This window comes from Triticum aestivum, chromosome 1A, assembly GCF_018294505.1.
Source record: "Triticum aestivum cultivar Chinese Spring chromosome 1A, IWGSC CS RefSeq v2.1, whole genome shotgun sequence".
NCBI lineage: Eukaryota > Viridiplantae > Streptophyta > Magnoliopsida > Poales > Poaceae > Triticum > Triticum aestivum.
In genome coordinates, this window is record NC_057794.1 from 572774103 (window position 1) to 572802087 (window position 27985).

The 27985-nt window shown below is 43.7% G+C and overlaps 1 long non-coding RNA gene across 1 annotated transcript; it reads left to right on the forward strand.

The window, feature by feature from the left end:
* Positions 1-14289: 14289 nt before the first annotated feature.
* Positions 14290-16465, forward strand: LOC123181823 (uncharacterized). Its single transcript, XR_006491893.1, has 3 exons — positions 14290-14640; positions 15848-16042; positions 16148-16465. It is a non-coding gene; the product is annotated as an uncharacterized lncRNA (long non-coding RNA).
* The last annotated feature ends 11520 nt before the right edge of the window (positions 16466-27985 follow it).

Consider the following 27985-nt stretch of genomic DNA (forward strand, 5'->3'; position numbering starts at 1 on the left):
TGGTCCCGGTTGGTGGCTTGAACCGGGACCAAAGGCTCCCCTTTAGTCCCGGTTCATTCCACCAACCGGGACCAATGAGGTGCCTATATATACCCCCTCGCGTAAGAGCAGAGCACACTGCTCTGTTTTTTCTTGCCGAGGGGGAGAGGGCTTGGTGGTGCTCTAGCTCACCTCCTATGCACACAAGGTGTTCGATGGAATGCTCGAGCCACACTACTTAAGCTTTCTCCTCTCCAAGCTCGACCTCCAAGCTCCATTTTCCTTAATATTTGTCTAGGTTTAGCGGTCTGTCACGCCCTGTCCCCGTCTTCACCGCCGTCGATCACCCGCGCCGAGCTCATCGCCGGCACCACCGTGGTGAGACTCTTGTTCTTATCTTTCTTTCTGAAAGGAAAAAATATTCTTACTTGTATGTTTACATAGATACTTGTATTATTTTCTTACTTTTATTATTTCATCTTATATAGTGCGATGGTTTTGATATCCACCCCCGTCGGCCCTCGTCCTGTCTATGATTCGGATGTGGTATATATATATTATCTTTATAACTATTGGTTCATTTATTGTTTATGAAAATTATGCCGACCAACGTGACATAGATTTTATTTATCTAGGATGTATGTGAACCAGAAATTCCAACCGACCCTATTGTCGAGAGGTTAAATTTAGTTGAAGAAGAAAACAATTTCTTGAAGGAAAAAATAAAAAAAATTGAGGAGGAGAAGATGATATTGGAGTTGCATGTTGCGGATGTCGTCGATGATCACAAGACCAAGATGGATGCAATGCGCTTGAAGATTAGAAAGATTAGAAAATATGCCATTCATACTGAGGCTTGGTATCATTATGCCGTTGGATCAATTGTTACCTTGGTTGCGATTATGATCGCATTTGTTTTCGCATTGAAATGTTTTACATAGTTTCAATGTATGGTTTAATTAATTAGATGCTCTGGAGAGCTATATGTTGTAAATATTGATATGATGAAATTTTTGTTCATATATACTGTAGATGTATGTATGATGAATTTTGATATTTTTTGTTCATATATAATGTAGATGTCTATGTATGTATGGAATGATATCGATGCATGTATGTATATAGAACATTCGTAGAAAATATGACGAATCCGATATGACCAATGTCCCCCTCCTGTTCACTCGGGAACACTAACTCTCTCGGAGAAAAAAATATTATCAGGGAGAAAAAAAGTTCTAGGGTCGTCAAGGGGTCGAGAGGGGGTCGAGGGTCGCCGATGGGTCGAGGGTTGAGACGGGGTCGAGGGTCGCCGAGGGGTCGAGGGTCAAGAGGGGGTCGACGGTCGCCGAGGGTCGAGGGTCGAGAGGGAGTCTAGGGTCGCCGAGGGGTCGAGGGTCGTCGAACATGAGAGGAAGAAGAGGATAAAAAAAGAAGAGGAAGAAGAAAAAAAAGAGGAGAAGAAAGAATAAAGGAGTCTATTCTTTCGTCTCCTCTTTTTCTTCTTCTTCTTCCTCTTTTTTTATCGGGAACGAGGGTCGTCGAGGGTCGCCGAGCGGTAGAGGAAACCCTAAATAGCAAGTATCGTCGGTGTGAGATACATGTGGCCGTCGGTGTCGGACACTACATCCACGTCCCACAAGTGACGCGGGCGTCGACGCCCGCGTCACTTGTGGGACGTAGATGTAGTGTTCAACGCCGACGCCACACGTATATATGTTCTCTCTCTCTCTGTGTGTATATATATATGTGTGTGTTCATGTATATATGCAAAAGATAGATTATCGCCTCTATTCCTTTCTTTTTCTCCTCTTTTTTTTCTTCGACACGTGGGGGGGGGGGCGATATACCCCCTCCCGATAACTTCAACACGAGGGGGGGTCGATATACCCCCTCCCCGATAATATTATTTTCCCATGTACGTATGTCGTGTCGATATAAACTCCCGATAACTTCAACACGTGGGGGGGGGGGTCGATATACCCCCTCCCGATAACTTCAACACGTGGGGGGTCGATATACCCCCTCCCGATAACTTCAACATGTGGGGGGGGATCGATATACCCCCTCCCCGATAATATTATTTTCCCATGTACGTATGTCGTCGTTGTCGATATACCCCAAACCCTTGAAGCGCTGTCGAGACCACCCCAAACCCTAGAGAAGCAGCGTCGAGGCCACTAATTAATATTAGTTCTACGTTTGCCACTAATATATCCATCTTTCATGTTTGAATAATAATTGCCATGATGTAAATATTTGTAGAAACTAAGGACTCCGCCCGAGACGAAGTACAAGAAGAGTTGTTGGGGGACATAATCGCACGAGGAAGTGATGCCGTCTGCTCGTTGTTTCTCAACGACACCGATGGTCTGGAAGCAGCTGGCTATGATTATTATGGCTTTGGTGACCCAATACCGGTGCAAGAAGGAGACCATGAGGACGGCTCCGGTGACCCAATGCCGGTGCAAGAAGGAGACCGTGATGACGGCTCCGGTGACCGAACCGAGTCCGGCCAGGTATATATATTAGTTAAGCCTGTGCTGACTAGCTAATTGATGCATTCATTGTTTTGGTATGTACACATATTAATTAGTCTTTGTTCTTTTCTCTAGCCCTCCGGATCAAGCACAACTTCGGTAAAGAGATGAGGCCCGAAGAAAAAGTTGAGCTCGGATGAAAGGTTTGAGATCATAGCAATCGCGCCCGACGGCCAACCGATTGAACCCGTCCGGACAAAGAATGCATTTGTTGCTCAGTGTGGGGTTCTGGTTAGGGACAAGATCCCGATCAGCATCCAGCAATGGTTAAAGCCGGCTATAGAAGACCCTGAGGTGTCTTATGTCAATGATATGCAGAAAAGTGATCTTTGGACCGAGCTGAAGTCAAATTTCACCCTACCGCCAGAGGATGATCCGGAGAAGCCAGTTAAAGAGCAATTAATCAAGTCTTTTGCTCTTAAGAGGATGGCAGACCTATTTAGGAGGTGGAAGAAAGAGCTGAATAAGTTTGTCGATAAAAAAGAGACACCAGAATTCAAGGGAAGATATGAGAAGATCAGAGATCACTGGCCCGCATTTGTGGCCCACAAGACATCAGAAAAGAGTAAGAAGATGTCGGCGACAAACAAGCAAAATGCTGCGAAGAAGAAGCGTCACCATCGCACGGGGTCAGGTGGCTACCTTGTAGCCCGGCCTAAGTGGGCCAAGGCTGAGAATGATCTGGTTGATAAAGGGATCGAACCAGAGACAATTAACTGGCCAGAACGTTGCCGGACTTGGTTCTTCGGGGCTGGCGGAACCTTGGACCCTGTATCAGGGAAGTGCATTTGGATGGACGAGCAAATGGAAATACCAGTCAAGAGGCTTAAGCACTATATCGAAGTAGCGCAGCAAGGGACGTTCGTTCCAGACAGAGAGAACGACGAGCTCACAATGGCCCTCGGGAATCCTGAGCACCCTGGACGGACACGAGGCACGCCAGGCTCCATTTCGTGGAAGTCTGGGTTTTCGGACGCATGCGGTTACAAATGCCACGAGAGGAGGAAGAAAGTGGAGCAGACCCAACTGCAGGCGCTGCACGCTAGGGTACAAGCGATAGAGGAACGAGAAGCAAATCGCAGCAAACGAACTGCCGAAGCTTCCCCCGAAGCTACCTCGCCATCTCAGCGGAGAAGCAGTGTGGCTTCCACCGAGCTCCTTCAGCCGGAGCATGTCTTGACGGCTCCTGCCAGCTATCCCATGGATGCTATCATGGAGTCTCAAAATTGCCACCTTATGACGCAATGGATTAATATGAAGGTCAAGGCGGCTGTTGGCTTTGTTTTTCCTACTGAACCCGGCGCAACTTTTCACTGTCGTCCGATTCCAGAAAGATATGCTAGGGTGATGGTGGATGAAATAACAGAGGGATTTGAGGACCTCCAGCTTGACCACCCTACCGGTGAAGGGGAGACTCGGCTGGGTTCTGCTCTGAAGACTCCATGCCTATTGCAGAAGGAGCTCATCAACCTTCCGAACTGGACGCCTCCTCCTCCTCCTCCTCCTCCGGCGAGTTAGGGCACTCCGGCTCCTCCTCCGACGAGTGACGATCAGGGCACTCGGCCGGCTCCTTCTCCGGCGCGTGGCGGCACTCCGCCTCCTTCTCCGCCTGCGCCGGCGCGCCCGAGCAGCTAGCCTCCTCCTTCTCCGCCTCGTCAGCAAGGGCGGAAGAGACCCGTCGCCGCTCCGGCTGCTCCGGCGCGTCGTAGTCCTTCTCCTCCGCCTCGTAAGCAAGTAAAGAAGACAGCCGCTCCGTCTGCTCTGCCGACGTCTAGCAGTACAGCCAGAGGCGGGAGGACATACAGATTCAGTCCTTCTCTGAAGACTCCAGAGAAGTTACCATACAAGAGGACCCCGGAGGAGAACGCCGAGATCGCGCGAGAAGAAGTGAGGAACTTCTTTTAAGGGGTGAAAGCAAAGAAACATCCACCTCCGGAGGAGAAGGTAGATCCGGTGAAAGCGAAGCGCACTCTGACTGCCCTGACAAAACCACCCAAGTCTCCGCTGAAAGGCAACTATGAGCGCATTATTGGAAAGGCATTTGCCGAAGCGGAGCGGTCGGGAAGTACTGTCAGTGATCAAAGATGAAAGAACGACGAGCTGGGAAACAAATTGCCCAGCTCGGCGAACAAGCGAAGCAATCGTGCCCCCCGCTCAAGGTGCCTGGCGACATCGTTGCTAATGATCCGAGGATGGTGCCCGGTTATAGCAATCTTGGAGATTACCTGCCCGACAATGTACATTATGATTTCTTGGAGGTGCAGATACAAAGATACGAGTACGGGAAGCCTCTCGTCAAAGATGAAAGATCTCTATCAACGATGATGTGAAGATTGCATGATTGGTACTTGAAAATCTACAGAGAGTCTGGAGGGAGGAATACTTTGTATGTGAGAGTTAAAAAGGAGCATGACCTCGTTGGAATTGAACTGTTGCCTGTTCCATTTGAGGAGTTCTTTCAGTTTTTCAATCAATTGGCCCTCGATAAAGCAACGGTCACCTGCTACTGTATGTAAGTAGTACTACTTCTGTCATTAAGTCTCTCTATATAACTGAACTCTTTTATTGGATGTATTTATAATTATCCTCACTATATTATGCAGATTGAAGATCGTCGAATTGAAGAAAAGACAAGTCGATGATATTGGGTTCATTAACAAAAATCTCATAGATGCAACTGAGGTTAAATTTCATGCCGCAGACACCAAGGTCAACTTGCTACGATCGTTGGTAATAAATGAAAACAAAGATATAATACTCTTTCCTTACAACTTCAAGCGAGTGTTACTGTCTTGTGCATATTCGGTTTCCCTTATATATTAGTTAAGGTTATAGTAATGAAATTGATGAGTTATGCATGCATGCGCCGGTTCCACTATATTCTCCTAGAGATTAAGGTTGAGCAGAGAGTAGTAACTATCTTGGACTCTAAACGAAAAGATCCCTAGGAGTATGCGGACATGACTCAAATGCTCGAGAAGTAAGTTAAATCGATCATTATCCACCATATCAGCAACTTTGTTCATTTCTGATATCAAGTAATTGTTTTCTTTGTCTGGCAGAGTTTGGAGAAAATTCACCAAAAAAGCTCCGGGACTACCGAAGAAGTTGGAATTTAGACACCCGAAAGTAAGTACTATAGTAGCATGTTCCGCGCATCTCCTAGTGATTCAAGCGCTAGTTTCATCAATACCATTTGGCATTCTTGCTTATCAGTTTGATTGACCTCTATTTCTTGTAAAGTGGTTGTGGCAGGAACAAGGAAATGATTTCTGTGAATACTACGTTTGCGAGTCCATCCGCCACACGACCTGTGAGCGGGGCTACTCTGACGAACAATATGAAGTGCGTAAATAACAATATTCACAATTTTATTTTATTACCATCATTTGTGTTGAGTTTCATTCATTCATATATATGTGTATTGACCCCCTTCTTCAAATTAGATGTTTCGGATGCGGGATGAACTCCTAGCACCAGCTCGCATGCGAGCAATTCAAGAGGAATTGGCGGCATTCTTTTTTGACCACGTGATCACTGAAGACGGAGAATACTATGTGGACCATGCATCCGTATGTTAGGAGATTATATTTGTAAGAGATAATTATTGTATATATGTAGCTGGTAGTGTCGGATAGATATACGAGAACTTGTTGTTCGACCAATCTCTCGGAGAAGGAGATGTGGTCGATATCACTTCTCTCTGCATGCACATATGTTCGTGACGATCTTCTGTTTCCTTCGTTTGCTTACTAGATAGCTAGCGTGTCTAGTCCTCTCTATACGTATGTATAGTACGTAGCGTCGACCAAGCACGGACATAAGAGAGGACACTTCTCTCTATTAATTAGCTTGCTAACACAATATATGAAACACCTAAATTAACCCCCCAAAACCCCCAACCCCTCCCCTTAAAAAACAAAAACAAAAACCCCAGCCACAGAAATGCTGACGCATGGATGCCTATTGGTCCCGGTTGGTGCCACCAACCGGAACCAAAAGTCCTCCTGCCTGGGCTCCGCGCACAGGCCACGTGAATGCCCATCTGTCCCGGTTCTGGACTGAACCGGGAGTAAAGGGACAGGGCATTAGTAACGACCCTTTAGTCCCGGTTCAAGAACCGGGACAAAAGGCCCTTACAAACCGGAACAATAGACCCGTTTTCTACTAGTGAGAGTTTTGTCTTACAGAAAAATGCTACTTACTGAAGAGTTAGACCCTGTCTGGTTGTCTCATAGGAGAAAATCGGCAGGGTCATAGCACATTATATTATTACAGGGTCTTATCAAGACCGAGTCATGTACATCGACTGTTATTAAATACTATTGGTCTTAACACTAGTAACTAGTAATTAGTAATCGTAAGTAGGAGTACTACATGTGGACGATTACTTTCTTTCCACATTTCAGGGTGAGTTTCACAATTTCATGAAATAGGATGCATAAACCATCTGATTTCTTCTTCTTCTGAAGTTGGAGCAAAATTATTTTTCCAGGGGGTTTGCTTCTTTTTTCATTGCCTGGACATCAGTCTCTTCATTATGGAAAGTACACCTTTTCCTTCTCTTTATGTAATCACGTATATGCCCTTAAAACCTATTTCTTTCAATGTACTCGATGTCCTTTTTGCATCAAACATGGCTCACCATACAACAAGCACTAGTATCACTTCAACTCCCACCCCCCACCGCCCAACTCCCAACCATTCTGATCATATTCACTACCCTGGACCCAACATCCATCAGCCGTTGCACATAAACAACGAAAGGAACCAAATACTCAAAGCACCCAAAATCATACTCCGTAACCAGATCAATGTTTGAAAATGGATCAAGCAACTTAGAGAAAGATTATATCAAAATGGCCTTCGCTGTCTTTTTCGTGGGCCATTTACTTACGGTCTTCCCGCATTCGTTCGGCAGCACGGGGGTCCGGAAGAAGACTTGCTCCAAGCGAATGTCAATGGCGCGGCATCTTTGGATGTCGCTTTCTTCCTGGAAGGTCGTCGTGGAGCTCTTCGACCTCCTCAGCTCTTGGGTCACATCGTCGGGCCAAGGCCTAGACCTTGCGGTGCAAGGTCAGATGACAGCATCAATCTCGCGTCGCTACCCATCCTGAGGGCGTCATCTTGAAGTTTGTGCTACCTTGGGTGCTTTCCCGGGACCGGAAATGAATGACATCGTGGCCAAGGTGGAGCGGTGTGGCATCTACCACATGGACGACGATGAGTCTCGGCGGCGTGGAGCAGTGGAGGCCCGGCGGAGGATGCGTGATGATGAACCTGCGCTTGGGTGGTGGCGTCGTTTGGTGCCGTGGCGGCATCGATGGCTGACAAGCATGACAAGAATCTCTTTCCTATAGATGGGCCAACAGTTCGATGGTGATGGTGGCTTCTGAAGCGTGTGCATCTGGTGTATGCTTTGGGTTTGCTATACCAGGTTTATGCTCCTGGTATGCCACGCGGGCGGATCGGCGGTGATCCCGACTCTCGATGGTGTGGCGTGAAGGCATTTTCCATTGTCGAGTTTGTACGTGTGGGTGATGGCTTCGGGTCGTGTGATGTATGTTCAACCTACAAATGCCACGCCTATAACCCAAATAGGAGAGTTCATACATTGATATACACAGCTTGGCAAGGCTCTGGCATGTACGTCCTAGCGCAGGACCATCTGTCTTGATATGCACGCTTGGATTACAAACTCAAATGTGAATCCATAAAAGGGAATAACATATGACCGCAACTATTTTGTTAGATCATAACCATGAATTACATATCTAACTGTCAGAATAGTTTTGATAATGTGTATTAATGTGGTGCCTCCAAGGAAACACCTATATTGTGCTTTTAGTATATATAATAGAATAGAACTAGAAAGATATTGTGCTTTTAGTATACAAAATAGAATAGAAATAGATGGATAGATAGATAAAACATATGGCCAAAATATTTTACAACTAGGCTTGCTGCTATTACTTGGGCTATTTGGAACACTGGTAACAGAGCTTTCAAGATTTTTTTATTAAAACCCTTTTTGAGATTGCTTTTGCTGCTTGCACTATCTTGTTCTTTGAGAAAACTGAAGACGCTGGTGCACTTCACAGGAGTGTGATGTTGTTGAAGAAGAATGCTATCAATATAATGAGGATTTGCAATGTGTCAGATGTAGTTTGATGGATTAGAGTCATCGAACCTGGATATGTTTCTCTTGTCTTTTGTGTTCATTTTCTTGAGGCTTGTTTGACTTGGATATAATGTTGTTAACACTGTTATGCTAGTTGTTAACACTGTTATGCTAGGATAGTTATTTTGCCCCTATCAGGTTTTACATGTGTAGATTGCGAGAACATGTTGTGGGTTTCCTGATAGTGCGTTGTATTCGCTCCTTGCCCCTTTCCTGCTTCATGTAACCTCTATGTTGGTGTTAGACAAGTAGTATTTATGTTACGAGGTCAAAGAGGTTTATGCAGTGGCGGAGCTGATGAATTGCCAAATCTTGAGCACAACGTAACTAAAATTTACTTTGGTTTATTAGTTTTGTTTGCGATCAAATTTCACAATTGGTTGGGTTGGACCCTTTAATGTACGGTTGTTAATCAAGAAGTTTCTTTCCATCCAGAAGTAATGAAAACCATATAATAATTACATACCGTCCATGATCGAGTCATTGATTTTTGACTTACCACAGATAGATCACCAAACGTCGATAACGAGGAACACACAAAGCCTACGTGCACATACCATCATTACATCATAACTAGCCATAATAAGATCACCAAATTAAATAGGCCGGTCCTATTTCCAAACGTACGCCACAAGTTCACTTTACACTTGTGCAAAGTTGTACAGTACGATAATTTGACAGCCTTCGAACCCACAGCCTTTTAGCCCTAGCACCTCACACACATGTTCCTTCTTGCATTCATGTGTGATCCCAGGCCAGTCGATGAGGGGGGCCAAAGTGGCCAACCGCACAGGGCCCCCTAAATCATGGGGCCCCCGATGGGAGAGAAAACGCGAGGTTCTTTTTTAGTTGGAGAAAAAACGTGGGATACCTTGAAAAATATCAGTACTTTGAGTAGCCTCCCTTGGCTCTACTTGGTGATTTTAACGAAGTTTTGCGTCCCGATGAACATGAGGGGGTGGGAGAAAGGAGCAACGCACAGATACAACAATTTCGTGACGCGGTTGACATCTGCACAGATACATATATATGAGGAAGAAGTACGTCGGTGGAGCAACAGGGGCCCCACGAGGGTGGAGGGCGCGCCTGGGGGGGGGGGGTAGGCGTGCCCCCTACCTCGTGGGCTCCTATTAGCTGGCTTGACGTAGGGTCCAAGTCTCCTGAGTTGTATTCAGTGAGAAAATCACGTTTCCGAAGGTTTCATTCTGTTTGGACTCCGTTTGATATTCCTTTTCTTCGAAACCCTAAAACAGGCAAAAAAACAGCAATTCTGGGACGGGCTTTTGGTTAATAGGTTAGTCCCAAAAATAATATAAAAGTGTATAATAAAGCCCAATAATGTCCAAAACAGTAGATAATATAGCATGGAGCAATCAAAATTATAGATACGTTGGAGACGTATCAAGCATCACCAAGCTTAATTCCTGCTCGTCCTCGAGGAGGTAAATGATAAAAACGGAATTTTTGATGCGGAGTCTTACTTGGCATAATTTTTAATGTAATTCTTCTTAATTGTGGTATGAATATTCAGATCTGAAAGATTCAATACAAAAGTTCATATTGACATAAAAATGATAATACTTCCAACATACTAACTAAGCAATTATGTCTTCTCAAAATAACATGGCCAAAGAAAGTTCTGTTGGGGATCGTAGCAGAAATTTAAAATTTTCTACGCATCACCAAGATCAATCTATGGAGTAATATAGCAACGAGGGGAAGGAGAGTGCATCTACATGCCCTTGTAGATCGCTAAGCGGAAGCGTTGCAAGAACGCAGATGAAGGAGTCGTACTCGTAGCGATTCAGATCGCGGTTGATTTCGATCTAAGCGCCGAACAACTGCGCCTCCGCATTCAACAGACATGCAGCCCGGTGACGTCTCCTACGCCTTGATCCAGCAAGGGGAGAAGGAGAGGTTGGGGAAGACTCTGTCCAGCAGCAGCACAACGGCGTGGTGGTGGTGGAGGAGCGCGGGACTCCAGCAAGGCTTCGCCAAGCACTATGAGAGACGAGGAGGGAGAGAGGTAGGGTTGCGCCAAGAGAGAGATCAAATCGTATGTTAGGCAACCCCCGTACCTCAAGTCTATATTGTTGGAAATATGCCCTAGAGGCAATAATAAAAGCGTTATTATTATATTTCCTTGTTCATGATAATTGTCTTTATTCATGCTATAATTGTGTTATCCGGAAATCGTAATACATGTGTGAATAATAGACACCAACATGTCCCTAGTAAGCCTCTAGTTGACTAGCTCGTTGATCAACAGATAGTCATGGTTTCCTGACTATGGACATTGGATGTCATTGATAACGAGATCACATCATTAGGAGAATGATGTGATGGACAAGACCCAATCCTAAACATAGCATAAGATCGTATAGTTCGTTTGCTAAAGTTTTCCAATGTCAAGTATCTTTTCCTTAGACCATGAGATCGTGTAACTCCCGGATACCATAGGAGTGCTTTGGGTATACCAAACGTCACAACGTAACTGGGTGACTATAAAGGTATACTACGGGTATCTCCGAAAGTGTCTGTTGGGTTGACATGGATCAAGACTGGGATTTGTCACTCCGTATGACGGAGAGGTATCACTGGGCCCACTCGGTAATGCATCATCATAATGAGCTCAAAGTGACCAAGTGTCTGGTCACGGGATCATGCATTATGGTACGAGTAAAGTGACTTGCCGGTAACGAGATTGAACAAGGTATTGGGATACCGACGATCGAATCTCGGGCAAGTAACATACCGATTGACAAAGGGAATTGTATACGGGGTTGCTTGAATCCTCGACATCGTGGTTCATCCGATGAGATCATCGAGGAGCATGTGGGAGCCAACATGGGTATCCAGATCCCGCTGTTGGTTATTGACCGGAGAGTCGTCTCGGTCATGTCTACATGTCTCCCGAACCCGTAGGGTCTACACACTTAAGGTTCAGTGACGCTAGGGTTGTAGGGATATGTATATGCAGTAACCCGAATGTTGTTCGGAGTCCCGGATGAGATCCCGGATGTCACGAGGAGTTCCGGAATGGTCCGGAGGTAAAGATTTATATATGGGAAGTCCTGTTTCGGCCATCGGGACAAGTTTTGGGGTCATCGGTATTGTACCGGGACCACCGGAAGGATCCCGGGGGTCCACCGGGTGGGGCCACCTATCCCGGAGGGCCCCATGGGCTGAAGTGGGAAGGGATCCAGCCCAAAGTGGGCTGGGGCGCCACTTCCCCCTAGGGCCCATGCGCCTAGGGTGGGGGAAACCCTAAGGGAAGAGTCCTAGGAGGGGAAGGCACCTCCTAGGTGCCTTGGGGAGGAGGGATTCCTCCCCTTGGCCGCACCCCCCTAGGAGATTCGATCTCCTAGGGCCGGCGCCCCCTCCTTGGCCCTCCTATATATAGTGGGGGAAGGAGGGCTTTTTGATACATGCCTTTGATTGCCTCCTTCTCCCTCTCCAACACCTCCTCCTCCTCCATAGTGCTTGGCGAAGCCCTGACGGAGTACTGCAGCTCCATCATCACCACGCCGTCGTGCTGCTGCTGGAGCCATCTTCCTCAACCTCTCCTTCCCTCTTGCTGGATCAAGAAGAAGGAGACGTTACGCTGACCGTACGTGTGTTGAACGCAGAGGTGCCGTCCGTTCGGTGCTAGGATCTCCGGTGATTTGGATCACGTCGTGTTCGACTACGTCATCCCCGTTCTTTGAATGCTTCCGCTCGCGATCTACAAAGGTATGTAGATGCATCCGATCACTCGTTGCTAGATGAACTCATAGATGGATCTTGGTGAAACCGTAGGAAATTTTTTGTTTTCTGCAACGTTTCCCATCATATATCTATCTATCTATACCTATACTAATTACCGACTTCCTAGAAATTACCACGTTAATCAGAAAATTAGAACCGTCAATCCAGTGGGTCCGAATTATAACGGTGTAGATTAGTCCTTATAACGTTAATCAGAAAAAGACGTCCCACATCTCTCAAAAGAAAAAAATGTCCCATATCTCTAAAAAGGAAATAAATCTTCCACGTGCCTCTCTCTCTCATGTTTGTCTAAAACTCTAAATCTTACCCGAGTAGTGATGGCACCCGCAGGGTATGGGTACGGGTGGAGCTACCCCATACCCTTACCCATCCGCCCTGAGTTTACCCATCACCCATACCCATACCCGTCAAGGGTACATTTTTTCCCATACCCGTCACCCGACAGGGTGTATGGGTACCCGCGAGGAAAATTACCCTTGTTTACAACACATCAATTGAGTAGAAAATAGTTGTAAAAAGCAACATATAATCATAAATTATTAATAGCAACACATTTTAAACAACAATGTGCAACAACATATTCTCATAAAAAAAATACTTGCCTATAAAGTGACATATAAAAATGTTAAACAAGAACACATAATCATAAATAACAACACATATGCATACAATTTAAGCTCACGAAATCATGATAAATTATAGAGATAATTTGAATACACATTAGAGTTTTTACCTAGCGTGATTAGGAGGGGAAATGAATATATTGGGATATTAACGGAAACCCACCTGTCAACATTTTAGATGGGTACATGGGTACGCGGGCATGGGTTATACGATCCTATACCCGTACCCTCTCTACCCGATGGGTATGATATTTTCCCATTTAAGTACCCATTGGTAATTTTTTGTCCCATACCCTTACCCTAATAGGGTTTTTACCCACAGGGTATGCGGGTAATGGGTACCCATTGCCATCCCTATACCCGAAGCAAGTATCTTTCTCTCTCCAATCTCTCACAAATCTCTCAAAAGGAAAAAATCACCAACTTATCTCTCTCTCTCTCTCTCTCATCTCCATGCCTCTTCTATCTCACAAGATCAATCTCTACTCCTAATAGATGAGTTGGTAGTCTCGCCTCACCTCCCACCAACCCCTCGACGAACCCTATATTACGCCAGGGAGTGTCTTATTAACAAACTTTCGCTTAACCATAATTAATTTTGGTTGGCCCATTTGGGGCGTGCATTAACTCAATTAAATCAGCACTTTCCCAAATAATGTCACGCATTAACTCATTCAAATCAAATCACTACTTACTAAAAGTTATCTGACCCATTTTCAGTTTTTTCCTATGTTTCATTTTTTCTCATTTTTCTGCTCGACATGATGAGTTACCAAACAATGAAATCACAGTTTCCAAACAATAAAATTACAGTTTAGTGACAATCAATTCCAAATCCTATCTTTCCTAGCGCATTATCCGAAAAAAATAAACTTTCCTAGCGCATTGATCCTAACAACCAAATCTCTCTACTAAGGCAGAGGAAAAAAATTATATGAGACCAGGTCTCACGGTTAGCAGGTGAGACCCGTCCTGATGGATGACACGTGGCATTCACAAATCACAAAGCATCCCAATCTCTCCCCCCTGGATGGGGGTGGGGGATGTTTTGTGATTTGTGAATGTCACGTGTCATCCATCAGAATGGGTTTCGCGTGAGACGTGGTCTCATAGAATTCTTTTCCTAAGGCAGACCTCTCCTTCCCTCAGGATAGTAGACCAAGATCCACATCGGCTTTCGAAGTACCGACCATGCATCCGTCAGCCTCTCGCCGTCACGCCGCCAAGCATCGTCGCTACCTGTGCTGCCCCACGGAACCAGAACGATCGAGGGTTTCGAGCAGAAACTGCAGATTCTATTCAATTGTTCTGTTGTTGCCAACTACCTCGATCCAGTGTGTTGGTCCATGAGGTGACTCTGGTGGCGGCGCCATAACCCGGCTGGAGACGGCAGCGGCGACACGTTCTTCTCTCCTCCTGTCGGCGCAAGCAGTTCGTCCCCATAGTCGGACCAGATCAAACGCTTCTTGCAACATCAATATCTTGCAATCCTCCCAACGGCAGTGGTAGCGGATTGACCTGGTCTCAACGGCAGCAACATCACAACGACCCAGTATGCTCTTCCACCTCTCCCTCTCTTTAATTTTTTACTAGGATTCTTATTATTCTGTGTGTCTGCATCTGCGTGCCATTTAGGATTCTTGTCTATCTAGATCTTGGTATATAACTGCAGCAACTCATAAGTCTGGGAGGCCAAGAAAGAAGACATAGGTACAGAAGAAGAGGCTTTATTATAAATATTTTCTAAGACCAGCTGCAGTCTGAATGAGACTATTGAGGGCCTTATTCTGCACCGCCACTTCACTAGGGAATACAGTCATCATCGACATAGTTTCACTTGGAGAAAACTGTCTGACACTTTAGTATCATAGCCACCAAGGTAAATGGTCAAGTCTTGTGTTCTCATTGACCTGACTATTCAATCAGAGAGTGTTTTGTTGGTGATTTATAGCGAACCAAAAGAAAGAAGACAACAAATATGTGTTGGGTTATCTTGTTAACCTCACCATACAATTCCTTGTGGGTGGTCTTCGTTAAATTGAAAAGACTTTGGTAGTTAATTCATGCCATTGGTGGTGATGGCAGTCCAACGAAGTGCAATATGTACAAGTACAATTGAGCCAAAAAGGAAACTGGATGCCATCTGTACTAAAGCTAGATGTCTCATACTGTATATAAAGCCGCCTCGGTGTTTTTTTCCTTGATTCGATTTTTTCTTTCTCTACTTCATTGATAAAATAAAGAGATAGATTTCACCCTTCTTTTATTGCCATTTTCACTCTGTTTTTTTACTGTGAAGTTGGCCGGGCATGTAAATATGAATTGCCACATAAAAAGATCAGCGGCATCTCATATTCTCGTTTAAGTGATGTACGTGTTCCAGACTATTTTTCAAGTTTCAGGTCAGAGTCTCTACTCTAAACCATAGTCACCGTGGATATGTAAGAGTGTGCAAGATTTTTGCGAGTGTTTTTTTTTTTTTTGATATCACACAAATTGGTGGGTAAATGAAATATATAACACTGGTTCTATAATCCTTTTTTTATGATTCTCTTTCGTTTCTTTTATTAAATATTTTATTATTATTCTGTGTACATATTTTAATAGGATGCCAAACATCCCAGAGTTTATCTATATTGTGTATTCCGCCGGATCTCCAAGAAATTGTGACATGTGTGCAGAACATAGATGCTTCGATTTTATCATATACACAATATGTTATACCTATTACTGATCCTTCCTTGACAAAAATATTTGAGGTATAATATAGTTTCCTATTACTGATTCGACGGCGCGGAGCAGTGGCAGCGGTAACATCTGTTGACCGATTTGGAGGGGAGCAGAATAACAGTGAGCAGCAAAGTGTGGACTGGTTCAACATCAGCCAACATAATCGCCCCAACATCAGCCAGACCGACTGGTTTGAGCTCCTTCCATGCCTCCCTAACTATCTTGTGAGTTGATCTGTGACCGGAAAAAAAGTCCTAAAGGTTTAGAAGGACATGAGAGATTTTATTTTTCAGGTTTTGAATGCTAATACACGTTTCTAACTTATATAGTGCAAGCAGTTGAGTTGGCTTGAACTTTCCTGTACAACTGAAGGTCCTTCTCGAGCGTGTGCAGCTTGATGTAACATCATGCAGTTTGCGATGGGGAATCAGTGTTTAGTAGGAACAACTTAGTGCATATGTATTTTGTGTGTACTGACCTGATGCAAATATATTCATGTGTAATGCCAGACAAGGTACAAAGGTAATGTAGATTCTGTGTAATGATTCGATTTTCAAACAATATTGTGTGCCCTTAGAAAATTGGATATTCGCTAAGTTTGTAATGACAAGTAATGTATGTAAAGTGTACATTATCATACCAATATTGGTTTCCATATGATATTTTCCCCATTATCAATTACTCGAGGATGCGACTGAGTACAATACATGATGGTGACTTGGTCAAAATCCATTGCATCTTTTTTTGTCATCAGCGACCAAAACTATTACAATTACGGTTACCTGCTTAAAATTCAAAATGGATGTGGTGGTGGGACAGGGATCTCATACTGCAGTGGGCCCACATGTCAATGGCCCAACTACATCCTGCAGTACGTCAGGGGAGTTGCTTCCATGGTGGTGGAGGTTGGGGTGAGGGGGGGGGGGGTCTGAGCCTGGTGTGGCATTGATAGGTTGAGAGACGTAGATGGTGGGTGGAATAAGAAAAGTAATGATTTAACGATAATAAGTTAACCCATGCTATTGACGTGCATACAATACTAAACGTATATGGTTAACCATAATTGTTGTTAAATTTTAGAATATATATCTATCCTCCCTTTACAACGCACGGGCAATTTCCTCGTGAGGGTGAGGCATAGGGGGGTGCGCATAGCTGGCAGGAGCGAGTCTAAAACTTAATCGGTGACGGTGCATGGGGTACAGGGGAGGGGATGGGGGTGGGGGTGGGGGTTGGAGTTGTTCATCGGGGTGAGGCTTAGATGGATGGTGGGGCAGGGGGAGGCAGGAGGTTAGGTCTAGGTAGGCCATGGTTGAGGAGGAGGAATCGTCACGAAACAAGAGGAAGATGAACAGGTGACAGCGTGCTCCTAACCGTTGGATATTGATTTGATGTAGCAACGCACGGGCACTTAACTTGTCAAAATTAAAAACCAAGATGGACGTGGGCAAGTATCTTTTTCTCTCCAATCTCTCACAAATCTCTCAAAAGGAAAAAAATCTCCAACTTATCTCTCTCTCTCTCTCTCTCTCACGTCTCCATGCCTCTTCTATCTCACAAGATCAATCAAAATTAAAAACCAAGATGGACATGGATCTCCATCGATACGCTGCCGCTATGATGAACGCTTCCATCCTTGGGCATGTCGATAATGCTTGATCGCCATGGGATGATTCAGGTGCAACTAATCCCTCTCTGACACCATCATATTCTTTTTTTTGATGGCCTACTCCATGTTCCATAAGTTCACGTCAATTCCATGAATCCACACTACTGTGTTTTAGGTATCTCCCCTTTGAAATACATCGATGGAGGAGGCGGAGAGGACGTATTCTATTTTTATTATTACGTGGACTCCCAACTAATCATCGACGCTCAACCAGATCTAATACCTCCCGTAACAAGTACGTAGATAGGGCACCTGTTTCGATTCCGACCTATCTGCCTCTCCTGATGCGTCGACATCAGTAGAACTGACCGTCCCATCCTCAAGTCATTCCCTCTTCCGGCCCTTGCTGAAATTCTAGATCGATCATGCTCATAATCTTGCCACTGGTGATCTCTCCCGATACCGGCAACCATGAGGCGCATCTCCAAAGTGTTTTTTTTTGCGGGCCACATCTCCAATGTTTGACGACGTACGCAGGTACATGGGGAGAAACTAACCTGCTTTTCTGATGCATAGTTGTTTGTAAGATGATGTTTGCCTAGCCTCTGCCTGCGATTCCAGCTACTATACGGGGACCCTCCATCGGGAGGCCAGGCTAGAGTAAAGTGTAGTCACACTAGGCTAAATGTCCCAGACTGCAGTTATTGTCCATCTCGCAATATCTATCGGCAAGGTCCTGAGTAATGATTACTTTTACTTCTATGTTGAAAATGCTGAAGCAAAATAAGTTTCAAAGATATCCATGTATGCTTCATTTTTCTTTTCTGAAGCAGGGAGAGAGGGAGAGGAGAGGTGGAGACTAAATGGACCCTTACATGGCCCGTACAACATAGTTTATGGTGTTTCATTGTACCCTGAATTTTGGCTTACTCTGTAACTGTAGGAAATTAATGTAGTTATTCCTGCCAGCTTACAATGATGTATATTTGTCTCTGAATCCAGAAGGTACGTATATGTATCTTATAACCTACTATTATAACTCTCTCCCTTTCATGTACAGAATCTGATAAGATTTTACCCAATCATTTTGACAAATTTGTTTTTTTTGCATAAAAATAACCGTGCTAGAAGTCTTGACAAATTATTATGTTATATTTGTGCGTACTTATTCTATTGGATGGATTCTATATGAGTCCCCATGAGAGACTGAATTCTCCAGAATAGTCAATCCAGTCACTTGATAAATACAGCGCATCATAATACGATGTAAGTCAGGTAATGCCATGACGATGCTAATGCTATACATATTGGTAATCAATGCTATTTTTAACTGCTTTATATACTTGGTGTTTTAGCATCTCTTTTCTGTTAGAGTTTTAGTGTTAATTCATTTATCGAATAAATAAGGACTGTGTGTACAAATGGTTAACAAAATTTGGCAGCATTCTACTCAATACTAAAGAAGTTGCACCGTTTGCAACCTCGGTACAGATTCTTAAAATAGTTATGCACTTTGACAGGTTGAGTTTGATTATTGGTAGGAGCTTGGCCTTAAAATTTGTGCAGATTGTATATTGAAGTTTATCCTATTTTCTTATTGGAACATTACATTGGCGTTACAATTATTGTGCATGGTGATGTTGATCAATATAATTCTGACTATGCGCATTGTACTAAAACAATACTTGCACACTTAAGCAATACTCTCCATATTTGACATGGTAAGTAATACCAACTGTGCAATATTCGGCAGTTTATTATGTTCCTTCAAAAGGTGGTAATAACATTTTTTTCTCTTACTGTTTTGCATTGTGAGAAACCTGTCAAAAGTTTTTAAAGAGAGACGATGGCATGTGGACATACCTGGGTTCTATAATAAGATGTAAAGTGGTTAAAGAGACCTGTATAAATATTTTGTGTATGTCCTCTGTTCCCATTTGTTTGTTATTTCCACTATCTGCATTTTTCAATATTATTAAACGAAAGACGTAGAGAGATCAAGTATATTATGTTTCCCTGTGTAGCATTTCCAATCCAATGCGCGAACCTATTTAGGATTTTACAACTCATTGATTTTTCTATGTCTGACCATTTGCAATGAAACAATTTTGGAATCTAAAACAATAATTTGATATGAGGATACTTATATGAATATGAGCTAATGATCACATGTCTGTCACAAACTCTCAGGTCTATCTCTTCCCCATGTTTATCTTCTTTTTAGGGTTTGGTCACTTTTACAGCCATCTCTATTTGGCTAATTCGGCTGTCATGTCTCACGAGCATATACATGGAGGTTGTTGTCCAAAGAATGCATCCAGAATATGATCCACTTCAACGAACACTAATGGTGATGAATTAATACGTCGATCTGGTGCTTTTGGACAAGTATGTGAAGAAGCAAGCATTCAGGAATGTTATGACATATATCAAACCACTTTTGATAAATAATTTTACCATGACAAGCGAGGGGGAAAAGCAAGTTGATCACGTGTATTCTCCTACTTAATTATACATTATTTTCTTCCTATTTTCTACAAATTCTCTCTGGTATCTCCACAATACATGTATAACGATGCCACACAAGTTGATCAGTGAGGTACCATCGGCCGATCACAGGAGTGGTTGACGTCGTGTACGTCATCGATTAATTGCAGTTCGAGTGGAAATTTCCACCGCTGCATCACATCCTGGTCCAGATTCTATAACCATTATCTAAACATAGTTACATACATAGACGAGTTTATGCAACCATTTACGTTAGACAATGGATGCATGAGATTAAATAGGTTAGGCGGTAGTTGTTTAAGCCGTAAATTGCTATTGATCAATTAATTTACATGACTCATTTCCTCCTTTCTCTCCTCGACCTGCCCCATTAAGAGGTCACCATCCGATGCAGGACGCCAGGATGATGTACACATTTGTAATTATTTTCATAGGCCACTAATAAGTCTTAGTTGTCTACGTACATAAACATTACATGTGTCTTCCCTATCTTCGACAACATAGGCTCTATGGAAGAAACAATGTTCTCTTCTTGGCAAATTGTTAAGTTCTTATGTCGTTTAAATAAAAAAATTGTGTAACGTCAATCACTGGCATTCATACGCTCACTTGAGTAAGAATTCCCTTATAATATACGGATCTGATACATCCCCTTATGAATAACCATCAACTATAATAGGGACCCTAAGATAATAACACATAACTAGCCCGTGCAAACGCACGGGTTCACGACTAGTATATATAGGGGGAGGGGAGGGGGCTGCGCCCCCTCTAGGGTTCCCACCTCAAGGGGTGCGGCAGCCCTAGATCCCATCTACGGTGGCGGCCACAAGGGGGAGAAGGGGAGGCGCACCTGGGGTGGGCCTTAGGGCCCATCTGCCCTAGGGTTTGCCCCCTTCCCCTCTTGGAGGCGCCTTGGGCCTTGGTGGGAGGCGCCCCAGCCCACCTAGGGGCTGGTCCCTTCCCACTATTGGCCCATGTAGGCCTCCGGGGCTGGTGGACCCACCTGATGGACCCCCGGGACCCTTCCGGTGGTCCCGGTACGTTACCGATAGCACCTGAAACCTTTCCGGTGACCAAAATGGGACTTCACATATATAAATCTTTACCTTCGGACCATTCCGGAACTCCTCGTGACGTCCGGGATCTCATCCGGGACTCCAAACAACATTCGGTAACCGCGTACATACTTTCCCTATAACCCTAGCGTCATCAAACCTTAAGTGTGTAGACCCTACGGGTTCGGGAGTCATGCAGACATGGCCGAGACAACTCTCCGGTCAATAACCAACAACGGGATCTGGATACCCATGTTGGCTCCCACATGCTCCACGATGATCTCATCCGATGAACCACGATGTCAAGGATTCAATCAATCCCGTATACAATTCCCTTTGTCTATCAGTACGATACTTGCCCGAGATTCGATCGTCGGTATCCCGATACCTTGTTCAATCTCGTTACCGGCAAGTCTCTTTACTCGTTCCGTAACACATCATCCCGTGATCAACTCCTTGATCACATTGTGCACATTATGATGATGTCCTACCGAGTGGGCCCAGAGATACCTCTCCGTTTACACAGAGTGACAAATCCCAGTCTCGATTAGTGCCAACCCAACAGACACTTTCGGAGATACCCGTAGTGCACCTTTATAGCCACCCAGTTATGTTGTGACGTTTGGCACACCCAAAGCACTCCTACGGTATCCGGGAGTTGCACAATATCATGGTCTAAGGAAATTATACTTGACATTAGAAAAGCTTTAGCAAACGAACTACATGATCTTGTGCTAGGCATAGGATTGGGTCTTGTCCATCACATCATTCTCCTAATGATGTGATCACGTTATCAACGACATCCAATGTCCATGATCAGGAAACCGTAACCATCTATTGATCAACGAGCTAGTCAACTAGAGGCTTACTAGGGACATGGTGTTGTCTATGTATCCACACATGTATCTGAGTTTCCTATCAATACAATTCTAGCATGGATAATAAACGATTATCATGAACAATGAGATATATAATAATAACTAATTTATTATTGCCTCTAGGGCATATTTCCAACAGTCTCCCACTTGCACTAGAGTCAATAATCTAGTTCACATCGCCATGTGATTAACACTCACAGGTCACATCGCCATGTGACCAACATCCAAGAGTCTACTAGACTCAATGATCTAGTTCACATCACTATGTGATTAACACTCAAGAGTTCTGGGTTTGATCATGTTATGCTTGTGAGAGAGGTTGTAGTCAACGGGTCTTTCCATATTCAGATCCCTATGTATTTCGCAAAACTTTATATCGTAGATCCCTACCACGTTCCACTTGGAGCTATTTCAAATTGTTGCTCCATTATACGTATCCGATATCTCTACTCAGAGCTATCCGGATAGGTGTCAAGCTTGCATCGACGTAACTCTTTACGTCGAACTCTTTATCACCTCCATAACCGAGAAACATTTCCTTATTCCTCTAAGGATAATTTTGACCGCTATCTGGTGATCCATTCCTAGATCTCCTTTTTACCCTCTTGCCAGACATGTGGCAAGGCACACATCTGGTGCGGTACTCAGCATGGCATACCGTATAGAGTCTATGACAAAAGCATAGGGGACGACCTTCGTCCTTCCTCTTTCTTCTGCCGTGGTCAATCTTCGAGTCTTACTCAACTTCACACCTTACAACTCAGGTAAGAACCCCTTCTTTGACTGATCTATTTTGAACTCCTTCAAAAACATGTCAAGGTGTGCATTCTTTGAAAGTATCATCAAGCGTCTTGATCTATCTCTATAGATCTTGATGCCCAATATGTAAGCAGCTTTATCCAGGTCTTCCTTTGAAAATCACTCTTCAAACAACTGTTTATGCTTTCCAGAAATTCTACATTATTTCAGATCAACAATATGTCATCCACATATACTTATCAGAAATGTTGTAGTGCTCCCACTCACTTTCTTGTAAATACAAGTTTCTAGCAAACATTGTATAATCCTAAAAGCTTTGATCACTCCATCAAAGCATATATTCTGACTCCGAGATGCTTGCTCTAGTCCATAGAAGGATCGCTAGAGCCAGCATACCTTTTAGCATCCTTAGGATCGACAAAACTTTGATTGTATCACATACAACTCTTTCTTACAAAAACTGGTAAGAAAACTTGTTTTTTGACATCCATCTGTCAGATTTCATAATCGAAAAATACAACTAATGCTAACATGATTCCGACGGACTTAAGCATCTCTACGGGTGAGAAATTCTCATCGTAGTCAACTCCTTTGAACTTGTGAAAAGACTCTTTCCCACAAGTCGAGCTTCATAGACGGTAACATTACCGCCCACGTCTGTCTTCTTCTTAAAGATCCATTTATCTCAATGGCTTGCCGATCATCGGGCAAGTCCACCAAAGTCTATACTTTGTTCTGATACATGGATCCTATCTCGGATTTAATGGCTTCTAACCATTTGTCGGAATACGGGCCCACCATCGCTTCTCCATAGCTCGTAGGTTCATTCTTGTCTAACAACATGATATCTAAGACAGGATTATCGTACCACTCAGGAGTAGTACATATCCTTGTCGACCTACGAGGTTCGATAGCAACTTGATCCGAAGCTTCATGATCACTATCATTAACTTCCTATTCAACAGACGTAGGCGCCACAGAAAACATCTTTCTGTGTTGCATCACTCTCTAGTTGAAGTAAAGGTTCGACAACCTCATCAAGTTCTATCTTCCTCCCACTCAATTATTTCGAGAGAAACTCCTTCTCGAGAAAGGACACGTTCTTAGCGACAAACAATTTGCCCTCGGATCTGAGATAGAAGGTATACCCAAGTGTCACCTTTGGGTATCCTATGAAGATGTGTTTGTCCGCTTTTGGGTTCGAGCTTCTCCAGCTAAAGCCTTAAGCATCGCAACCCCAAACATTAAGAAACGACAACTTTGGTTTCTTGCCAAACCAATGTTCATACGACGTCGTCTCAACGGACTTAGATGGTGTCCTATCTAAAGTGAATGCAGTGTCTCTAACGCATATCCTCAAAATGAAAACGGTAGATCGGTAAGAGACATCATAGATCGCACCATATCTCATAAGGTTCGATTACGACGTTCGCACACACCATTACCCTGTGGTGTTCCAGATGGCTTCAACTATGAAACAATTCCACAATGTCTTAAGTGATTGCCAAACTCATAGCTCAGAAATTCTCATTGATCAGATCGTAGGAATTTGATCTTCTTGTTATGATGATTCTTAACTTCACTCTGAAATCGCTTGAACTTTTCAAACGTTTTAGACTTGTGCTTCATTAAGTAAATATACCTATAGCTACTCAAATTGTCAGTGAAGATGAGAAAATAGTGATATCCACCACACGCTTCAATTCTCATTGGATCACACGCATCAGCATGTATGATTTCCAACAAGTCACTTGCCCGTTTTATTTTACCTGAAAACGGGGTCTTAGTCATCCTGCCCATGAGGCATGGCTTGCATGTGTCAAGCGATTCAAAATCAAGTGACTCCAAACATCCATCGACATGGAGTTTCTTCATGCATCTTACGCCAATATGACCTAAGCGGCAGTGCCACAAGAAAGTGGTACTATCATTATTAACTCTACATCTTTTGGCGTGAACATGTGTATTACCACGACCGAGATTCAATGAACCATTCACATAGGGTGCATGACCATGAAAGGTATTATTCATGTAAACAGAATAACCATTATTCTCTATCTTAAACGAATAACCGTATTGCAATGAACATGATCTAATCATATTCATGCTCAACGTAGACACCTGATAACATTTATCTAGGTTCAATACTAATCCCGAAGGCAGATGGAGCGTGCGATGGTGATCTCATCAACTTTGGAAACACTTCCAACACACATCGTCACCTCGCCCTCAGCTAGTCTTCGTTTAGTCCGTAGCTTTTGCTTCAAGTCACCAATAATAGCAACTGAACCGGTATCCAATACCCAGGTGCTACCAGGAGTACTAGTAAGGTACACATTAATAACACGTATATACTTTGTTGAAGTTGCCAGCCTTCTTATCTACCATGCATTTGGGGTAATTCCGCTACCAGTGACCGTTCCCCTTACAATAGAAGCACTTAGTCTCGGGTTTGAGTTCAACCTTGGGTTCCTTCACTGGAGCGGCAACTGGTTTGCCATCCATGAAGTTTCCCTTCTAGCCCTTGCCCTTCTTGAAACCAGTGGTCTTGTTAAACCATCAACACTTGATGCTCCTTTTTGATTTCTACCTTTTGCGGTCTTAAGCACCACGAACAGCTCCGGGATCATCTCCATCCCTTGCATGTCATAGTTCATCACGAAGATCTAGTAGCTTAGTGATAGTGGCTAGAGAACTCTATCAATCACTATCTTATCTGGAAGTTTAACTCCCACTTGATTTAAGTGATTGTAGCACCCAGACATTCTGAGCACATGCTCACTAGCTGAGCTATTCTCCTCCATCTTGTTGGCAAAAGAACTTTTCAGAGGTCTCATACCTCTCAACACGGGCATGAGCCTGAAATCCCAATTTCAGCTCTTGGAACATCTCATATGTCTTATGTCGTTCAAAACGTCATTGGAATCCCGATTCTAAGCCGTAAAGTATGGTGCACTAAACTATCAAGTAGTCATCAGGATGTGTCTGTCAGGTGTTCACAACATGCACAGACGACGTTGTAGGGGTTTGCACATCGAGCGGTGCATCAAAGACGTAAGCCTTCAGTGTAGCAGTGAGGACACTCCTCGGACTACGGACCTAGTCCGCATCATTGCTTACAATATCTTTCAACTTAATCTTTCGCTAGGAACGTATTGAAACAGGGAGCTACAACGTGAGCTATTTATCTACAACATATTTTCAAAGACAATTTAGACTATGTTCATGATAATTGAGTTGATCTAATCAAATTATTTAATGAACTCCCACTCAGATAGACATCCCTCTAGTCATCTAAGTGAAACATGATCCGAATCGACTAGGCCGTGTCGGATCATCACGTGAGACGGACTGGTCATCAACGGTGAACATCTCATGTTGATCGTATCTTCTATACGACTCATGTTTGACCTTTCGGTCTTCTGTGTTCCGAGGCCATGTCTGTACATGCTAGGCTCGTCAAGTCAACCTAAGTGTTTCGCATGTGTCCCGAGGCCATGTCTGTACATGCTAGGCTCGTCAACACCTGTTGTATTCGAACGTTAGAATCTATCACACCCGATCATCACGTGGTGCTTCGAAACAACGAACCTTCGCAACGGTGCATAGTTAGGGGGAGCACTTTTCTTGAAATTTTAGTGAGGGATCATCTTATTTAAGCTACCGTCGTTCTAAGAAAATAAGATGTAAGACATGATAAACATCACATGCAATCAAATAGTGACATGATATGGCCAATATCATTTTGCTCCTTTTGATCTCCATCTTCGGGGCTCCATGATCATCGTTGTCACCGGCATGACACCATGATCTCCATCATCATGATCTCCATCATCGTGTCTTCTTGAAGTTGTCTCGTCATCTATTACTTCTACTACTATGGCTAACGCTTTAGCAATAAAGTGAAGTAATTACATGACGTTTATGTTGACACGCAGGTCATAAATAAATTAAGACAACTCCTATGGCTCCTGCCGGTTGTCATACTCATCGACATGCAAGTCGTGATTCCTATTACAAGAACATGATCAATCTCATACATCACATATATCATTCATCACATCCTTTTGGCCATATCACATCACAAGGCATATGCTGCAAAAACAAGTTAGACGTCCTCTAATTGTTGTTGCAAGTTCTTACGTGGCTGCTATAGGTTTCTAGCAAGAACGTTTCTTACCTACGCCAAAACCACAACGTGAAATGCCAATTTCTATATACCCTTCATAAGGACCCTTTACATCGAATCCGATCCGACTAAAGTGGGAGTGACAGACACCCGCTAGCCACCTTATGCAACTAGTGCATGTCAGTCGGTGGAACCAGTCTCACGTAAGAGTACGTGTAATGTCGGTCCGGGCCGCTTCATCCCACGATGCCGCCGAATCAAGATAAGACTAGTAACGACAAGTAAATTGACAATATCGACGCCCACAACTGCTTTGTGTTCTACTCGTGCATAGAAAGAGTGAAATGCATGGTTGGTCCATAAATTCAAATTAAAAGCACACTTTAGACCACAAACTCAAAATCTGCACAGATTAAGCCACAAACTAGATTATGAGCACACTTTAGGCCAAAAAAACGTTTCGGAGGTCTGATCCTGCACACGTGGCTGCCACCTCGGCTAAGACTAGACCGCTCTGCGAGTGTTATCTTTCCCAGGGTGTTAATTGTAAAATGGACGAAACTGAAATCCCGCGCCAATCACGGCTGGACCAAGCCCTTCCTTTCTTGTACTCTTCTCTGGACGGTTTCCGTGGAGCATGACGATCGACAGCGACCTAAGGCGGCTCAACGCCGGCAAGCCGTGGATGGCTCGGCTGCGTGAGAAAACCGATCCTCCACCCTTATATGGTATGATCTTCCTCGTCTCCTCTTCTCTTTGCTTCTGTGTCCTCTTCCATGGAATAGGGCATATGTGATCATCGACAATTGGATCTTTTCTTTGTTGTTAATCATTTTCGATGGATTGATGCCAAATTTCTGTACTGAGGTCTAGTTTGTAAGCATGGCTGCCGTTTTTTTCCTATGTGTGGTGATATAAGGGGGAAAACCTGAACCTTTACACTTAGTTTAAACTGAATATATATGTGCAAAAAAACTGAACCCTTACACTTGTTCCTATGTGTGAAAATCTGCTCCGGACAGGTGGAAGAACAAATCGTATTCAGTGCAAAAACTGAAGCTTTACACTTTGTTGTAACTGAATATATATGTGGGAAAGAACTAAACCTTTACAAATTATTCCTATGTGTGAAATCTACACTGTCTAGGTGAAAGAACAGATCATTTTCGGTGCTAAAACTGAACCTTTATACTCTGTTTTAACTGAAAAAATGAACATCTACTCAT